The following is a 19,123-nucleotide window of genomic DNA, read 5'->3' on the forward strand; positions in this document are numbered from 1 at the left end:
TTTGAACCATTCCTGTGACACTAGTTATAGATTCCGATGGTTCTCTTCAGGTTTACTGCATCCCTCTGACCTTCTTATTGTCAATGAACCACAGTAATTGCATCGGAATTAAATACAAAAGGCACAATGCCGACTCATGTACAAGAAGACTGACTCTTCTTACTGTGTATGATTTGAACCTTTCCTGTGACACTAGATATAGATTCCGATGCTTCACTTCAGGTTTACTGTATCCCTTGGACCTTATTATTGACGACGAAACACAGAAATTGCATCGGAATTAAATAGAAATGCACAATGCCGACTTAAGTACAAGAAGAGTGACTCTTGCTACTGTCTATGTTTTGAACCATTCCTGTGACACTAGTTCTAGATTCCGATGCTTCACTTCAGGTTCACTGTATCCCTTTCACATTCTTATTGACGATGAAACACAGAAATTGCATCGGAATTAAATACAAACGGCACAGTGCCGACTTAAGTACAAGAGGACTGACTCTTCTTACTGACTATGTTGTGAACATTTCCTGTGAGACCAGTTTAAGAGTCCGATGCTTCACTATATGTTTACTGTATCCCTTGGACCTTCATATTGACGATGAATTACAGAAATTGCATCGGAATTAAATACAAAAGGCACAAAGCCGACTTAAGTATAAGCAGACTGACTCTGCTTACTGACTATGATTTGAACATTTCCTGTGAGACCTGTTTTAGATTCCGATGCTTCACAATATGTTTACTTTATTCCTTGGACCTTCTTATTGACGATGAAACACAGAAATTGCATCGGAATTAAATACAAAAGGCACAATGCCGACTTAAGTACAAGAAGACTGACTCTTCTTGCTGTGTATGTTTTCAACCATTCCTGTGACACTAGTTATAGATTCCGATGCTTCACGTCAGGTTTACTGTATCCCCCTGACCCTCTTATTGACGACGAAACACAGAAATTGCATCGGAATTATATGGAAAAGGCACAATGCCGAATTATGCACAAGAAGACTGACTCTTCCTACTGTCTATGCTTTGAACCATTCCTGTGACTCTAGTTATATATTCCGATGCTTCACTTCAGGTTTACTGTATCCCTTTGACGTTCATATTGACGATGAAACACAGAATTTGCATAGGAATTTGATACAAAAGGCACAATGTCTACTTAAGTACAAGAAGACTTACTCTTCTTACTGTCTATTCTTTGAACCTTTTCTGTGACACTAGTTATAGATTCCGATGCTTCACTTCAGGTTTACTGTATCCCTTGGACCTTCTTATTGACGACGAAACACAGAAATTGCATCGGAATTAAATAGAAAAGGCACAATGCCGACTTAAGTACAAGAAGACAGACGCTTCCGTGTCTATGCTTTGAACCATTCCTGTGACACTAGATATAGATTCCGATGCTTCACTTCAGGTTTACTGTATCCCTTGGACCTTCATATTGACGATGAAAAACAGAAATTGCATCGGAAATAAATACAAAAGGCACAATGTCGACACAAATACAAGATGACTGGCTCTTCTTACTCTCTATGCTTTGAACCTTTCCTGTGAGACCGGTTTTAGATTCCGGTGCTTCACTTCAAGTTTACTGTATCCCTTGGACCTTCTTATTGACGATGAAACACAGAAATTGCATCGGAATTAAATACAAAATGCACAAGGCCGACTTAAGTACAAGAGGACTGACTCTTCCTACTGTATATGTTTTGAACCATTCCTTTGACACTAGTTACAGATTCCGATGCATCACTTCAGGTTTAGTGTATCCCTTGGACATTCTTATTGACGATGAAACACAGAAATTACATCGGAATTAAATACGAAAGGCTCAATGCCGAATTATGTTCAAGAAGACTGACTCTTCTTGTTGTGTATGTTTTGAACCATTCCTGTGACACTGGTTATAGATTCCGATGCTTCACTTCAGGTTTACTGTATCCCTCTGACTTTCTTATTGACGACGAAACACACAAATTGCATCGGAATTAAATACAAAAGGTACAATGTCGACTCAAATACAAGATGGCTGGCTCTTCTTACTCCCTATGTTTTGAGCCTTTCCTGTGAGACCGGTTTTTGATTCCGTTGCTTCAATTCAGGTTTACTGTATCCCTTGGACCTTCTTATTGACGACGAAACACAGAAATTGCATCGGAATTAAATAGATAAGGCACATTGCCGACTTATGTACAAGAAGACTGGCTCTTCCTACGGTCTATGCTTTGAACCATTCCTGCTACTCTAGTTATAGATTCCGATGCTTCACTTCGGGTTTACTGTATGCCTCTGACATTCTTGTTGACGATGAAACACAGAAATTGCATCGGAATTAAATACAAAAGGTACAATGTCGACTCAAATACAAGATGACTGGCTCTTCTTACTCCCTATGTTTTGAGCCTTTCCTGTGAGACCGGTTTTTGATTCCGTTGCTTCAATTCAGGTTTACTGTATCCCTTGGACCTTCTTATTGACGACGAAACACAGAAATTGCATCGGAATTAAATAGATAAGGCACATTGCCGACTTATGTACAAGAAGACTGGCTCTTCTTACTGACTATGTTTTGAACATTTCCGGTGAGACCAGTTTTAGAATCCGATGCTTCACTATATGTTTACTGTATCCCTAGGACCTTCTTATTGACGAAGAAACACAGGAATTGCATCGGAATTAAATACAAAAGGCACAATGCCGACTTAAGTACATGAAGACTGACTCTTATTACTGCCTATGTTTTAAACCATTCCTGTCACACTAATTATAGATTCCGATGCTTCACTTCAGGTTTACTGTATCCCTTGGACCTTGTTATTGACGATGAAACACAGAAATTGCATCTGAATTAAATGCAAAATGCACAAGGCCGACTTAAGTACAAGAGGACTGACTCTTCCTACTGTATATGTTTTGAACCATTCCTGTGACACTAGTTACAGATTCCGATGCATCACCTCAGGTTTAATGTATCCCTTGGACATTCTTATTGACGATGAAACACAGAAATTACATCGGAATTAAATACGAAAGGCTCAATGCCGAATTAAGTTCAAGAAGACTGACTCTTCTTGTTGTGTATGTTTTGAACCATTCCTGTGACACTGGTTATAGATTCCGATGCTTCACTTCAGGTTTACTGTATCCCTCTGACCTTCTTATTGACGACGAAACACACAAATTGCATCGAAATTAAATAGAAAAGGCACAATGCCGACATAAGTACAAGAAGACTGACTCTTCCTACGGTCTATGTTTTGAACCATTCCTGCTACTCTAGTTATAGATTCCGATGCTTCACTTCGGGTTTACTGTATGCCTCTGACATTCTTGTTGACGATGAAACACAGAAATTGCATCGGAATTAAATACAAAAGCTAAATGCCGAATTAAGTACAAGAAAACTAATCTTCCTACTGTCTATGTTTTGATCCATTCCTATGACACTAGTTGTAGATTCTGATGCTTCACTTTGGGTTTACTGTATCCCACTGACCTTCTTATTGACGATGAAACGCAGAAACTGCATCGGAATTAAATACAAAAGGCACAATTGTGACTTAAGTACAAGAAGACTGGCTCTTCTTACTGTCTATGTTTTGAACCATTCCTGTGACACTAGTTATAGATTCCGATGCTTCACTTCAGGTTAACTGTATCCCTCTGACCTTCTTATTGCCGATGAAACACAGAAATTGCATCGGAATTGATTACAAAAGGCACAATCCCGAATCAAGTTCAAGAAGACTGGCTCTTCTTACTGTCTATGCTTTGAACCTTTCCTGTGAGACCGGTTTTACTTTCCGATGCTTCACTTCAGGTTTACTGTATCCCTTGGACCTTCTTATTGATGACAAAACACAGAAATTGCATCGGAATTAAATAGAAAAGACACAATGCCGACTTAAGTACAAGAAGACTGACTCTTCTTACTGACTATGTTTTGAACATTTTCTGTGAGACCAGTTTTTGATTCCGGTGCTTGACTATATGTTTACTGCATCCCTCTGACCTTCTTATTGACGATTACACACAGAAATTGCATCGGAATTAAGTACAAAAGGCACAATGCCGACTCAAGTACAAGAGGACTGGCTCTTCTTACTGATTGTGTTTTGAACCTTTCCTGTGATACCGGTTTTAGATTCCGATGCTTCACTTCAGGTTTACTGTATCCCATGGACCTTCTTATTGACGTCGACACACAGCAATTGCATCGGAATTAAAGAAAAAAGGCACAATGTCGACTTAAGTACAAGAAAACTGACTCTTCTTACTGTCTATGTTTTGAACCATTCCTGTGACACTAGTTATAGATTCCGATTCTTCACCTCAGGTTTACTGTATCGCTCTGACCGTCTTATTGACGATGAAATACAGAAATTGCATCGGAATTAAATACAAAAGGCACATTGCCGACTCAAGTACAATAAGACTGACTCTTCTTACTGACTATCATTTGATTATTTCCTGTGAGATCAGTTTTAGACTCCGATGCTTCACTATATGTTTACTGTATCCCTTGGACCTTCTTATTGACGATTAAACACAGAAATTGCATCGGAATTAAATACAAAAGGCACAATGCCGACTTCAGTACAAGAAGACTGACTCTTCTTACTGACTATGTTTTGAACATTTCCTGTCATACCAGTTTTAGATTCCGATGCTTCACTATACGTTTACTGTATCCCTTGGACCTTCTTATTGACGAAGAAACTGCATCAGAATTGAATACAAAAGGCACAATGCTGACTTAAGTACAAGAAGACTGACCCTTCCTACTGACTATGATTTCAACATTTCCTGTGAGACCAGTTTTAGATTCCGATTCTTCACTATATGTTTACTGTATCCCTTGGACCTTCTTATTGACGATGAAACACAGAAATTGCATCGGAATTAAATAGAAAGGCGCAATGACGACTTAAGTACAAGAAAACTGACTCTTCTTACTGTGCATGTTTTGAACCATTCCTGCAACACTAGTTATAGTTTCCGATGCTTCACTTCAGGTATACTGTATCTCTCTGACCTTCTTATTGACGATGAAACACAGAAATTGCATCGGAATTATATACAAAGGCACATTGCCGACTTAAGTACAAGAGAACTGACTCTTCTTACTGTCTATGTTTTGAACCATTCCTGTGACACTAGTTATAGTTTCCGATGCTTCACTTTAGGTATACTGTATCTCTCTGACCTTCTTATTGACATTGAAACACATAAATTGCATCGGAATCAAATAAAAAAGGCACAATGCCGACTCAAGTACAAGAAGACTGGCTCTTCTTACTGTCTATGTTTTGAAACTTTCCTGTGAGACCGGTTTTAGATTCCGATGCTTCACTTCAGATTTACTGTATCCCTTGGATCTTCTTATTGACGACGAAACACAGAAGTTGAATCGGAATTAAATAGAAAAGGCACAATGCCGACTTAAGTACAAGAAATCTGACTCTTCTTACTGTCTATGATTTGAACCGTTCCTGGGACACTAGTTATCGATTCCGATGCTTCACTTTAGGCTTACTGTATCGCTCTGGCCCTCTTATTGACGACGAAACACAGAAACTGCATCGGAATTAAATAAAAAAACGGCACAATGCCGAATTAAGTACATGAAAACTGACTCTTCTTACTGTCTATATTCTGAACCATTCCTGTGACACTAGTTATAGATTCCGATGCTTCACTTCAGGTTTACTGTACCCTCTGACCTTCTTATTTACGATGAAACACAGAAATTGCATCGGAATAAAATACAAAAGGCACAATGCTGACTTAAGTACAAGAAAACTGACTCTTCTTACTGTCTATGTTTTGAAGCATTCCCGTGACACTAGTTACAGATTCCGATGCTACACTTCAGGCTTACTGTATCCCTCTGACCTTCTTATTGACGATGAAGCACAGAAATTGCATCGGAATTAAATACAAAAGCACATTGCCGACTTAAGAACAAGGGAACTGACTCATCCTACTGTCTATGTTTTGAACTATTCTTGTGACACTAGTTATAGATTCCGATGCTTCACTTCGGGTTTACTGTATCCCACTGACCGTCTTATTGACGATGAAACACAGAAATCGCATCGGAATTAAATACAAAAGGCACAATGCCGTCTTAAGTACAAGAAGACTGACTCTTCTTACTGTCTATGCTTTGAACCTTTCCTGTGACACTAGTTATATATTCCTATGCTTCACTTCAAGTTTGCTGTATCCCTTGGACAATCTTATTGACGACGAAACACAGAAATTGCATCTTAATTAAATAGAAAAGCACAATGCCGACTTAAGTACATGAAGACTGACTCTTCCCACTGTCTATTATTTGAACCATTCCTGTGACACTAGTTATAGATTCCGATGCTTCACTTCAGGTGTACTGCATCCCTCTGACCTTCTTAATGACGATGAAACACAGATATTGCATCGGAATTATATACAAAAGCACATTGCCGACTTAAGTACAAGAGAACTGACTCTTCTTACTGTCTATGTTTTGAACCATTCCTGTGACACTAGTTATAGATTCCGATGCTTCACTTCAGGTTTACTATATCCCTCTGACCTTCTTATTGACGATGAAATACAGAAATTGCATCGGAATTAAATAGAAAAGGCACAATGCCGACTTAAGTACAAGAAAACTGACTCTTCTTATTGTCTATGTTTTGAACCATTCCTGTGACACTAGTTATAGATTCCGATGCTTCACTTCAGGTTTACTGTATCCCTCTGACCTTCTTATTGACGAAGAAACACAGAAATTGCATCGGAGTTAAATACAAAAGGCACAATGCCGACTTAAGTATAAGAAAACTGACTCTTCTTACTGTCTGTGTTTTGAACCATACCTGTGGCACTAGTTATAGATTATGATGCTTCACTTCAGGTTTACTGTATACCTCTGACCTTCTTATTGACGATGAAACACACAAAGTGCATCGGAATAAAATACAAAAGGCACAATGCCAACTTAAGTACAAAAAAACTGACTCTTCTTACTGTCTATGTTTTGAACCATTCCTGTGACACTAGTTATATATTCCGATGCTTCACTTCAGGTTTACTGTATGCCTCTGACCTTCATATTGACGATGAAACACAGAAATTGCATCGGAATTAAATTCAAAAGGCACAATGCCTACTTAAGTACAAGGAAACTGACTCTTCTTACTGTCTATGTTTTGAACCATTCCTGTGACACTAGTTATAGATTCCGATGCTTCACTTCAGGTTTACAGTATCCCTCTGACCTTCCTATTGACGATGAAACACAGAAATTGCATCGGAATTAAATACAAAAGGCACAATGCCGAATTAAGTACAAGATAACTGACCCTTCTTACTGTCTATGTATTGAACCATTCCTGTGAAACTAGTTATAGATTCCGATGCTTCACTTTAGGTATACTGTATCTCTCTGACCTTCTTATTGACATTGAAACACATAAATTGCATCGGAATCAAATACAAAAGGCACAATGCCGACTCAAGTACAAGAAGACGGTCTCTTCTTACTGTCTATGTTTTGAAACTTTCCTGTGAGACCGGTTTTAGATTCCGATGCTTCACTTCAGGTCTACTGTATCCCTTGGATCTTCTTATTGACGACGTAACACAGATATTGCATCGGAATTAAACAGAAAAGGCACAATGCCGACCTAAGTACAAGTAAACTGAGTCTTCTTACTGTTTTTCTTTGGAACCATTACTGTGACATTAGTTATAGTTTTCGATGCTTCACTTCAGGTTTACTGTATGCCTGTGACCTTCTTATTCACGATGAAACACAGAAATTGCATCGGAATTAAATACAAAAGGCACAATGCCGACTTAAGTACAGGAAATCTGACTCTTCTTACTGTCTATGCTTTGAACCATTCCCGCGACACTAGTCATAGATTCCGATGCTTCACTTCAGGTTTACTGTATCACTCTGACATTCTTATTGACCATGAAACACAGAAATTGCATCGGAATTAAATAGAAATGCACAATGCCGTCTTAAGTACAAGAAAACTGACTCTTCTTACTGTCTATGTTTCGAACCATTCCTGTGACACTAGTTATAGATTCCGATCCTTCACTTCAGGTTTACTGTATCCCTCTGACCTTCTTGTTGACAATGAAACACAGAAATTCTATCGGAATTAAATACAAAAGGCACAATGCCGACTTAAGTACAAGATATCTGACTCTTCTTACTGTCTATGTTTTGAACCATTCCTGTGACACTAGTTATAGATTCCGATGCTTCACTTCCGATTTACTGTATCCCTGTGACCTTCTTATTGACGATGAAACACAGAAATTGCATCGGAAATAAATACAAAAGGCACAATGCTGACACAAGTTCTAGAAGACTGGCTCTTCTTACTGTCTATGCTTTGAACCATTCCTGTGACACTAGTTATAGATTCCGATGCTTCACTTCCGGTTTACTGTATCCCTCTGACCTTCTTATTGAAGAAGAAACACAGAAATTGCATCGGAATTAAATACAAAAGGCACAATGCCGACTTAAGTACAAGAAGACTGACTCTTCAAACTGACTATGTTTTGATCATTACCTGTGAGAACAGTTTTAAATTCTGCTGCTTCCCTATATGTTTACTGCATCCCTTGGACCTTCTTATTGACGATGAAACACAGAAATTGCATCGGAATTAAATACTAAAGGCTTAACGCCCACTTAAGTACAAGAAGACTGACTCTCCTTACTGAATATCTTTTGAACGTTTCCTGTGAGACCAGTTTCAGATTCCGATGCCTCACTATATGTTTACTGTATCCCTTGGACATTCTTATTGACGATTAAACACAGAAATTGCATCGGAATTAAATACAAAAGGCACAATGCCGACTTAAGTACAAGATGACTGACTCTTCTTACTGACTATGTTTTGCACATTTCCTGTGAGACCAGTATTTGATTCCGATGCTTCCCTATATGTTTACTGTATCCCTTGGACCTTCTTATTGACGATGAAACACAGAAATTTCATAAGAATTAAATACAAAAGTCACAATGCTGACTTAAGAACAAGAAGACTGACTCTTCCTACTGACTATGATATCAACGTTTCCTGTGAGACCAGTTTTAGATTCCGATGCTTCACTATATGTTTACTGTATCCCTTGGACCTTCTTATTGACGATGAAACACAAAAATTGCATCGGAATTAAATAGAAAAGGCACAATGTGGGCTTAAGTACAAGAAAACTGACTTCTTTCTGTGTATGTTTTGAACCATTCCTGTGACTCTAGTTACAGATTCCGATGCTTCACTTCAGGTATACTGTATTTCCCTGACCTTCTTGTTGACGATGAAACACAGAAATTGCATCGCAATTAAATCAAAAGGCACAATGCCGACTCAAGTCCAAGATGACTGGCTCTTCTTACTGTCTATGTTTTGAAACTTCCCTGTGAGACCGGTTTTAGATTCCGATGCTTCACTTCAGATTTACTGTATCCCTTGGATCTTCTTATTGACGACGAAACACAGAAGTTGAATCGGAATTAAATAGAAAAGGCACAATGCCGACTTAAGTACAAGAAATCTGACTCTTCTTACTGTCTATGATTTGAACCGTTCCTGGGACACTAGTTATCGATTCCGATGCTTCACTTCAGGCTTATTGTATCGCTCTGGCCCTCTAATTGACGATGAAACACAGAAACTGCATCGGAATTAAATAAAAAAAGGCACAATGCCGAATTAAGTACATGAAAACTGACTCTTCTTACTGTCTATATTCTGAACCATTCCTGTGACACTAGTTATAGATTCCGATGCTTCACTTCAGGTTTACTGTATCCCTCTGACCTTCTTATTGACGATGAAGCACAGAAATTGCATCGGAATTAAATACAAAAGCACATTGCCGACTTAAGAACAAGGGAACTGACTCTTCCTACTGTCTATGTTTTGAACTATTCTTGTGACACTAGTTATAGATTCCGATGCTTCACTTCGGGTTTACTGTATCCCACTGACCGTCTTATTGACGATGAAACACAGAAATCGCATCGGAATTAAATACAAAAGGCACAATGCCGTCTTAAGTACAAGAAGACTGACTCTTTTTACTGTCTATGCTTTGAACCTTTCCTGTGACACTAGTTATATATTCCTATGCTTCACTTCAAGTTTGCTGGATCCCTTGGACCTTCTTATTGACGACGAAACACAGAAATTGCATCGGAATTAAATAGAAAAGGCACAATGCCGACTTAAGTACAAGAAGACTGACTATTCTTACTGACTACGTTTTGAACATTTCCTGTGAGACCAGTTTTATGTTCCGATGCTTCTCTATATGCTTACTGTATCCCTTGGACCTTCTTATTGACGACGAAACACAGAAATTGAATCGGAATTAAATAGAAAAGGTACAATGCAGACTTAAGTTCAAGCAGTCTAACTCTTCCTACTCTCTATGCTTTGAACCATTCCTCTGACACTAGTTATGGATTCCGATGCTTCACTTCAGGTTTACTGTATCCCTCTGACCTTCTTATTGACGATGAAACACAGGAAATACATCGGAATTAAATACAAAAGGCACAATGCCGACTTAAGTACAAGAAGACTGACTCTTCTTACTGTCTATATTCTGAACCTTTCCTGTGACACTAGTTATAGATTCCAATGCTTCACTTCAGGTTTACTGTATCCCTTGGACAATCTTATTGACGACGAAACACAGAAATTGCATCTTAATTAAATAGAAAAGCACATTGCCGACTTAAGTACATGAAGACTGACTCTTCCCACTGTCTATTATTTGAACCATTCCTGTGACACTAGTTATAGATTCCGATGCTTCACTTCAGGTGTACTGCATCCCTCTGACCCTCTTATTGACGATGAAACACAGAAATTGCATCGGAATTATATGCAAAAGCACATTGCCGACTTAAGTACAAGAGAACTGACTCTTCTTACTGTCTATGTTTTGAACCATTCCTGTGACACTAGTTATAGATTCCGATCCTTCACTTCAGGTTTACCGTATCCCACTGACATTCTTATTGACGATCGGAATTAAATACAAAAGGCACAATGCCGACTCAAGTAGAAGAAGACTGGCTCTTCTTACTGATTGTGTTTTGAACCTTTCCTGTGATACCGGTTTTAGATTCCGATGCTTCACTTCAGGTTTACTGTATCGCTCTGACCTTCTTATTGACGATGAAACACTGTAATTCCATCGGAATTAAATACAAAAGGCACAATGCCGACTTAAGTACAAGAAAACTGACTCTTCTTACTGTCTATGTTTCGAACCATTCCTGTGACACTAGTTATAGATTCCGATCCTTCACTTCATGTTTACTGTAACCCTCTGAGCTTCTTGTTGACAATGAAACACAGAAATTCTATCGGAATTAAATACAAAAGGCACAATGCCGACTTACGTACAAAATATCTGACTCTTCTTACTGTCTATGTTTTGAACCATTCAATAAGACGATGAAATACAGTACTGGCATAGGAATTAAATACAAAAGGCACATTGCTGACTCAAGTACAAGAAGACTGACTCTTCTTACTGTCTATGTTTTTAAACTTTCCTGTGAGACCGGTTTTAGATTCCGATGCTTCACTTCAGGTTTACTGTATCCCTTGGATCTTCTTATTGACGACGTAACACAGAAATTGCATCGGAATTAAACAGAAAAGGCACAATGCCGACTTGAGTACAAGAAGACCGACTCTTCTTACTGACTATGTTTTGAACATTTCCTGTGAGACCACTTTTAGATTCCGATGCTTCACTATTCGTTTACTGTATCCCTTGGACCTTCTTATTGACGAAGAAACTGCATCAGAATTAAATACAAAAGGCACAATGCTGACTTAAGTACAAGAAGACTGACCCTTCCTACTGACTATGTTTTCAACATTTCCTGTGAGACCAGTTTTAGATTCCGATGCTTCACTATATGTCTACTGTATCCCTTGGTCCTACTTATTGACGATGAAACACAGAAATTGCATCGGATTTAAATAGAAAAGGCACAATGCCGACTTAAGTACAAGAAAACTGACTCTTCTTACTGTGCATGTTTTGAACCATTCCTGTGACACTAGTTATAGTTTCCGATGTTTCACTTCAGGTATACTGTATCTCTCTGACCTTCTTATTGACGATGAAACACAGAAATTGCATCGGAATCAAATACAAAAGGCACAATGCCGACTCAAATATAAGAAGACTGGCTCTTCTTACTGTCTATGTTTTGAAACTTTCCTGTGAGACCGGTTTTAGATCCCGATTCTTCACTTCAGGTTTACTGTATCCCTTGGATCTTCTTACTGACGACGTAACACAGAAATTACATCGGAATTAAACAGAAAAGGCACAATGCCGACCTAAGTACAAGAAAACTGAGTCTTCTTACTGTTTTTGTTTTGCACCATTCCTGTGACACTAGTTATAAATTTCGATGCTTCACTTCAGGTTTACTGTATGCCTGTGACCTTCTTATTGACGATGAAACACAGAAATTGCATCGGAATTAAATACAAAAGGTACAATGCCGAATTAAGTACAAGAAATCTGACTCTTCTTACTTTCTATGTTTTGAACCATTCCGGTGACACTAATTATTGATTCCGTTGCTTCACTTCCGTTTTACTGTATCCCTGTGACCTTCTTATTGACGATGAAACACAGAAATTGCATCGAAATTAAATACAAAAGGCACAATGCCGACTCAAGTTTTAGAAGACTGGCTCTTCGTACTGTCTATGCTTCGAACCATTCCTGTGACACTAGTTATAGTTTCCGATGCTTCACTTCAGGTATACTGTATCTCTCTGACCTTGTTATTGACGATGAAACACAGAAATTGCATCGAAATTAAATACAAAAGGCACAATGCCGACTCAAGTGCAAGAAGACTGGCTCTTCTTACTGTCTATGTTTTGAACCATTCCTATGACACTAGTTATAGATTCCGACGCTTCACTTCAGGTTTACTGTATCCCTCTGACCTTCTTATTGACGATGAAACACAGAAATTGCATCGGATGTTAATTCAAAAGGCACAATGCCGACTCAAGTACAAGAAGACTGGCTCTTCTTACTGTCTGTGTTTTGAAACTTTCCTGCGAGACCGGTTTTAGATTCCGATGCTTCACTTCAGGTTTACTGTATCCCTCTGACCTTCTTATTGACGATGAAACACTGTAATTCCATCGGAATTAAATACAAAAGGCACAATGCCGACTTAAGTACAAGAAAACTGACTCTTCTTACTGTCTATGTTTCGAACCATTCCTGTGACACTAGTTATAGATTCCGATCCTTCACTTCATGTTTACTGTAACCCTCTGAGCTTCTTGTTGACAATGAAACACAGAAATTCTATCGGAATTAAATACAAAAGGCACAATGCCGACTTACGTACAAGATATCTGACTCTTCTTACTGTCTATGTTTTGAACCATTCCTGTGACACTAATTATAGATTCCGATGCTTCACTTCCGTTTTACTGTATCACTGTGACCTTCTGATTGACGATGAAACACAGATATTGCATCTGAATTAAATACAAAAGGCACAATGCCGACTCAAGTACTAGAAGACTGGCTCTTCTTACTGTCTATGCTTTGAACCATTCCTGTGACACTAGTTATAGATTCCGATGCTTCACTTCCGGTTTACTGTATCCATCTGACCTTCTTATTGAAGATGAAACACAGAAATTGCATCGGAATTAAATATAAAAGGTCCAATGCCGATTCAAGAACAAGAAGACTGGCTCTTCGTACTGTCTATGTTTTGAACCATTCCTGTGACACTAGTGATAGATTCCGATGCTTAACTTCAGGTTTACTTATCCCACTGACCTTCTTATTGCCGATGAAACACAGAAAATGCATCGGAATTAAATAGAAAAGGCACAATGCCGACTTAAGTTCAAGAAGACTAACTCTTCCTACTCTCTATGCTTTGAACCATTCCTCAGACACTAGTTATAGATTCCGATGCTTTACTTCAGGTTTACTGTATCCCTCTGACCTTCTTAATGACGATGAAACACAGAAATTGCATCAGAATTAAATACAAAAGGCACAATGCCGACATAGGTACAAGAAGACTGACTCTTCTTACTCTCTATGATCTGATCCTTTCCTGTGACACTAGTTATAGATTCCGATGCTTCACTATATGTTTACTGTATCCCTTGGACCTTCTTATTGACGATTAAACACAGAAATTGCATCGGAATTAAATACGAAAGGCACAATGCCGACTTCAGTACAAGTAGACTGACTCTTCTTACTGACTATGCTTTAAACATTTCCTGTGATACCAGTTTTAGATTCCGATGCTTCACTATACGTTTACTGTATCCCTTGGACCTTCTTATTGACGAAGAAACTGCATCAGAATTAAATACAAAAGACACAATGCTGACTTAAGTACTAGAAGACAGACCCTTCCTACTGACTATGTTTTCAACATTTCCTGTGAGACCAGTTTTAGATTCCGATGCTTCACTATATGTTTACTGTGTCCCTTGGACCTCCTTATTGACGATGAAACACAGAAATTGCATCGGAATTAAATAGAAAAGGCACAATGCCGACTTAAGTACAAGAAAACTGACTCTTCTTACTGTGCATGTTTTGAACCATTCCTGTGACACTAGTTATAGTTTCCGATGTTTCACTTCAGGTATACTGTATCTCTCTGACCTTCTTATTGACGATGAAACACAGAAATTGCATCGCAATCAAATACAAAAGGCACAATGCCGACTCAAGTATAAGAAGACTGGCTCTTCTTACTGTCTATGTTTTGAAACTTTCCTGTGAGACCGGTTTTAGATCCCGATTCTTCACTTCAGGTTTACTGTATCCCTTGGATCTTCTTACTGACGACGTAACACAGAAATTACATCGGAATTAAACAGAAAAGGCACAATGCCGACCTAAGTACAAGAAAACTGAGTCATCTTACTGTTTTTGTTTTGCACCATTCCTGTGACACTAGTTCTAAATTTCGATGCTTCACTTCAGGTTTACTGTATGCCTGTGACCTTCTTATTGACGATGAAACACAGAAATTGCATCGGAATTAAATACAAAAGGTACAATGCCGAATTAAGAACAAGAAATCTGACTCTTCTTACTTTCTATGTTTTGAACCATTCCTGTGACACTAATTATTGATTCCGTTGCTTCACTTCCGTTTTACTGTATCCCTGTGACCTTCTTATTGACGATGAAACACAGAAATTGCATCGAAATTAAATACAAAAGGCACAATGCCGACTCAAGTTTTAGAAGACTTGCTCTTCGTACTGTCTATGCTTCGAACCATTCCTGTGACACTAGTTATAGTTTCCGTTGCTTCACTTCAGGTATACTGTATCTCTCTGACCTTCTTATTGATGATGAAACACAGAAATTGCATCGAAATTAAATACAAGAGGCACAATGCCGACTCAAGTGCAAGAAGACTGGCTCTTCTTACTGTCTATGTTTTGAACCATTCCTATGACACTAGTTATAGATTCCGACGCTTCACTTCAGGTTTACTGTATCCCTCTGACCTTCTTATTGACGATGAAACACAGAAATTGCATCGGATTTTAATTCAAAAGGCACAATGCCGACTCAAGTACAAGAAGACTGGCTCTTCTTACTGTCTATGTTTTGAAACTTTCCTGCGAGACCGGTTTTAGATTCCGATGCTTCACTTCAGGTTTACTGTATCCCTCTGACCTTCTTATTGACGATGAAACACTGTAATTCCATCGGAATTAAATACAAAAGGCACAATGCCGACTTAAGTACAAGAAAACTGACTCTTCTTACTGTCTATGTTTCAAACCATTCCTGTGACACTAGTTATAGATTCCGATCCTTCACTTCATGTTTACTGTAACCCTCTGAGCTTCTTGTTGACAATGAATCACAGAAATTCTATCGGAATTAAATTCAAAAGGCACAATGCCGACTTACGTACAAGATATCTGACTCTTCTTACTGTCTATGTTTTGAACCATTCCTGTGACACTAATTATAGATTCCGATGCTTCACTTCCGTTTTACTGTATCACTGTGACCTTCTGATGGACGATGAAACACAGAAATTGCATCGGAATTAAATACAAAAGGCACAATGCCGACTCAAGTACTAGTAGACTGGCTCTTCTTACTGTCTATGCTTTGAACCATTCCTGTGACACTAGTTATTGATTCCGATGCTTCACTTCCGGTTTACTGTATCCATCTGACCTTCTTATTGAAGATGAAACACAGAAATTGCATCGGAATTAAATATAAAAGGTCCAATGCCGATTCAAGAACAAGAAGACTGGCTCTTCGTACTGTCTATGTTTTGAACCATTCCTGTGACACTAGTGATAGATTCCGATGCTTAACTTCAGGTTTACTTATCCCACTGACCTTCTTATTGCCGATGAAACACAGAAAATGCATCGGAATTAAATAGAAAAGGCACAATGCCGACTTAAGTTCAAGAAGACTAACTCTTCCTACTCTCTATGCTTTGAACCATTCCTCAGACACTAGTTATAGATTCCGATGCTTTACTTCAGGTTTACTGTATCCCTCTGACCTTCTTAATGACGATGAAACACAGAAATTGCATCGGAATTAAATACAAAAGGCACAATGCCGACATAGGTACAAGAAGACTGACTCTTCTTACTCTCTATGTTCTGATCCTTTCCTGTGACACTAGTTATAGATTCCGATGCTTCACTATATGTTTACTGTATCCCTTGGACCTTCTTATTGACGATTAAACACAGAAATTGCATCGGAATTAAATACGAAAGGCACAATGCCGACTTCAGTACAAGAAGACTGACTCTTCTTACTGACTATGCTTTAAACATTTCCTGTGATACCAGTTTTAGATTCCGATGCTTCACTATACGTTTACTGTATCCCTTGGACCTTCTTATTGACGAAGAAACTGCATCAGAATTAAATACAAAAGGCACAATGCTGACTTAAGTACTAGAAGACAGACCCTTCCTACTGACTATGTTTTCAACATATCCTGTGAGACCAGTTTTAGATTCCGATGCTTCACTATATGTTTACTGTGTCCCTTGGACCTCCTTATTGACGATGAAACACAGAAATTGCATCGGAATTAAATAGAAAAGGCACAATGCCGACTTAAGTACAAGAAAACTGACTCTTCTTACTGAGCATGTTTTGAACCATTCCTGTGACACTAGTTATAGTTTCCGATGCTTCACTTCAGGTATACTGTATCTCTCTGACCTTCTTATTGACGATGAAACACAGAAATTGCATCGGAATCAAATACAAAAGGCACAATGCCGACTCAAGTATAAGAAGACTGGCTCTTCTTACTGTCTATGTTTTGAAACTTTCCTGTGAGACCGGTTTTAGATTCCGATGCTTCACTTCAGGTTTACTGTATCCCTTGGATCTTCTTATTGACGACGTAACACAGAAATTGCATCGGAATTAAACAGAAAAGGCACAATGCCGACCTAAGTACAAGAAAACTGAGTCCTCTTACTGTTTTTGTTTTGAACCATTCCTGTGACACTAGTTATAAATTTCGATGCTTCACTTCAGGTTTACTGTATGCCTGTGACCTTCTTATTGACGATGAAACACAGAAATTGCATCGGAATTAAATACAAAAGGTACAATGCCGATTTAAGTACAAGAAATCTGACTCTTCTTACTGTCTATGTTTTGAACCATTCCTGTGACACTAATTATTGATTCCGATGCTTCACTTCCGTTTTACTGTATCCCTGTGACCTTCTTATTGACGATGAAACACAGAAATTGCAACGAAATTAAATACAAAAGGCACAATGCCGACTCACGTACTAGAAGACTGGCTCTTCTTACTGTCTATGCTTTGAACCATTCCTGTGACACTAGGTATAGTTTCCGATGCATCACTTCAGGTCTACTGTATCTCTCTGACCTTCTTATTGACGATGAAACACAGAAATTGCATCGGAATTAAATACAAAAGGCACAATGCCGACTAAGTACAAGAAGACTGACTCTTGTTACTGTCTATGTTTTGAACTATTCCTGTGACACTAGTTATAGATTCCGATGCTTCACTTCAGTTTTATTGTATCCCTCTGACTTTCTTATTGACGATGAAACACAGAAGTTGCATCGGAATTAAATATAAAAGGCCCAATGCCGATTCAAGTACAAGAAGACTGGCTCTTCGTACTGTCTATGTTTTGAACCATTCCTGTGACACTAGTGATAGATTCCGATGCTTAACTTCAGGTGTACTGTATCCCTCTGACCTCCATATTGACGATGAACCACAGAAATTGCATCGGAATTAAATACAAAAGGCACAATGCCGACTCAAGTGCAAGAAGACTGGCTCTTCTTACTGTCTATGTTTTGAACCATTCCTATGACACTAGTTATAGATTCCGACGCTTCACTTCAGGTTTACTGTATCCCTCTGACCTTCTTATTGACGATGAAACACAGAAATTGCATCGGATTTTAATTCAAAAGGCACAATGCCGACTCAAGTACAAGAAGACTGGCTCTTCTTACTGTCTATGTTTTGAAACTTTCCTGCGAGACCGGTTTTAGATTCCGATGCTTCACTTCAGGTTTACTGTATCCCTCTGACCTTCTTATTGACGATGAAACACTGAAATTCCATCGGAATTAAATACAAAAGGCACAATGCCGACTTAAGTACAAGAAAACTGACTCTTCTTACTGTCTATGTTTCGAACCATTCCTGTGACACTAGTTATAGATTCCGATCTTTCACTTCAGGTTTACTGTATCCCTCTGACCTTCTTGTTGACAATGAAACACAGAAATTCTATCGGAATTAAATACAAAAGGCACAATGCCGACTTACGTACAAGATATCTGACTCTTCTTACTGTCTATGTTTTGAACCATTCCTGTGACACTAATTACAGATTCCGATGCTTCACTTCCGTTTTACTGTTTCCCTGTGACCTTCTTATTGACGATGAAACTCAGAAATTGCATCGGAATTAAATACAAAAGGCACAATGCCGACTCAAGTACTAGAAGACTGGCTCTTCCT

The sequence above is a fragment of the Schistocerca serialis genome, chromosome 3 (genome assembly GCF_023864345.2).
Source record: "Schistocerca serialis cubense isolate TAMUIC-IGC-003099 chromosome 3, iqSchSeri2.2, whole genome shotgun sequence".
Lineage (NCBI taxonomy): Eukaryota > Metazoa > Arthropoda > Insecta > Orthoptera > Acrididae > Schistocerca > Schistocerca serialis.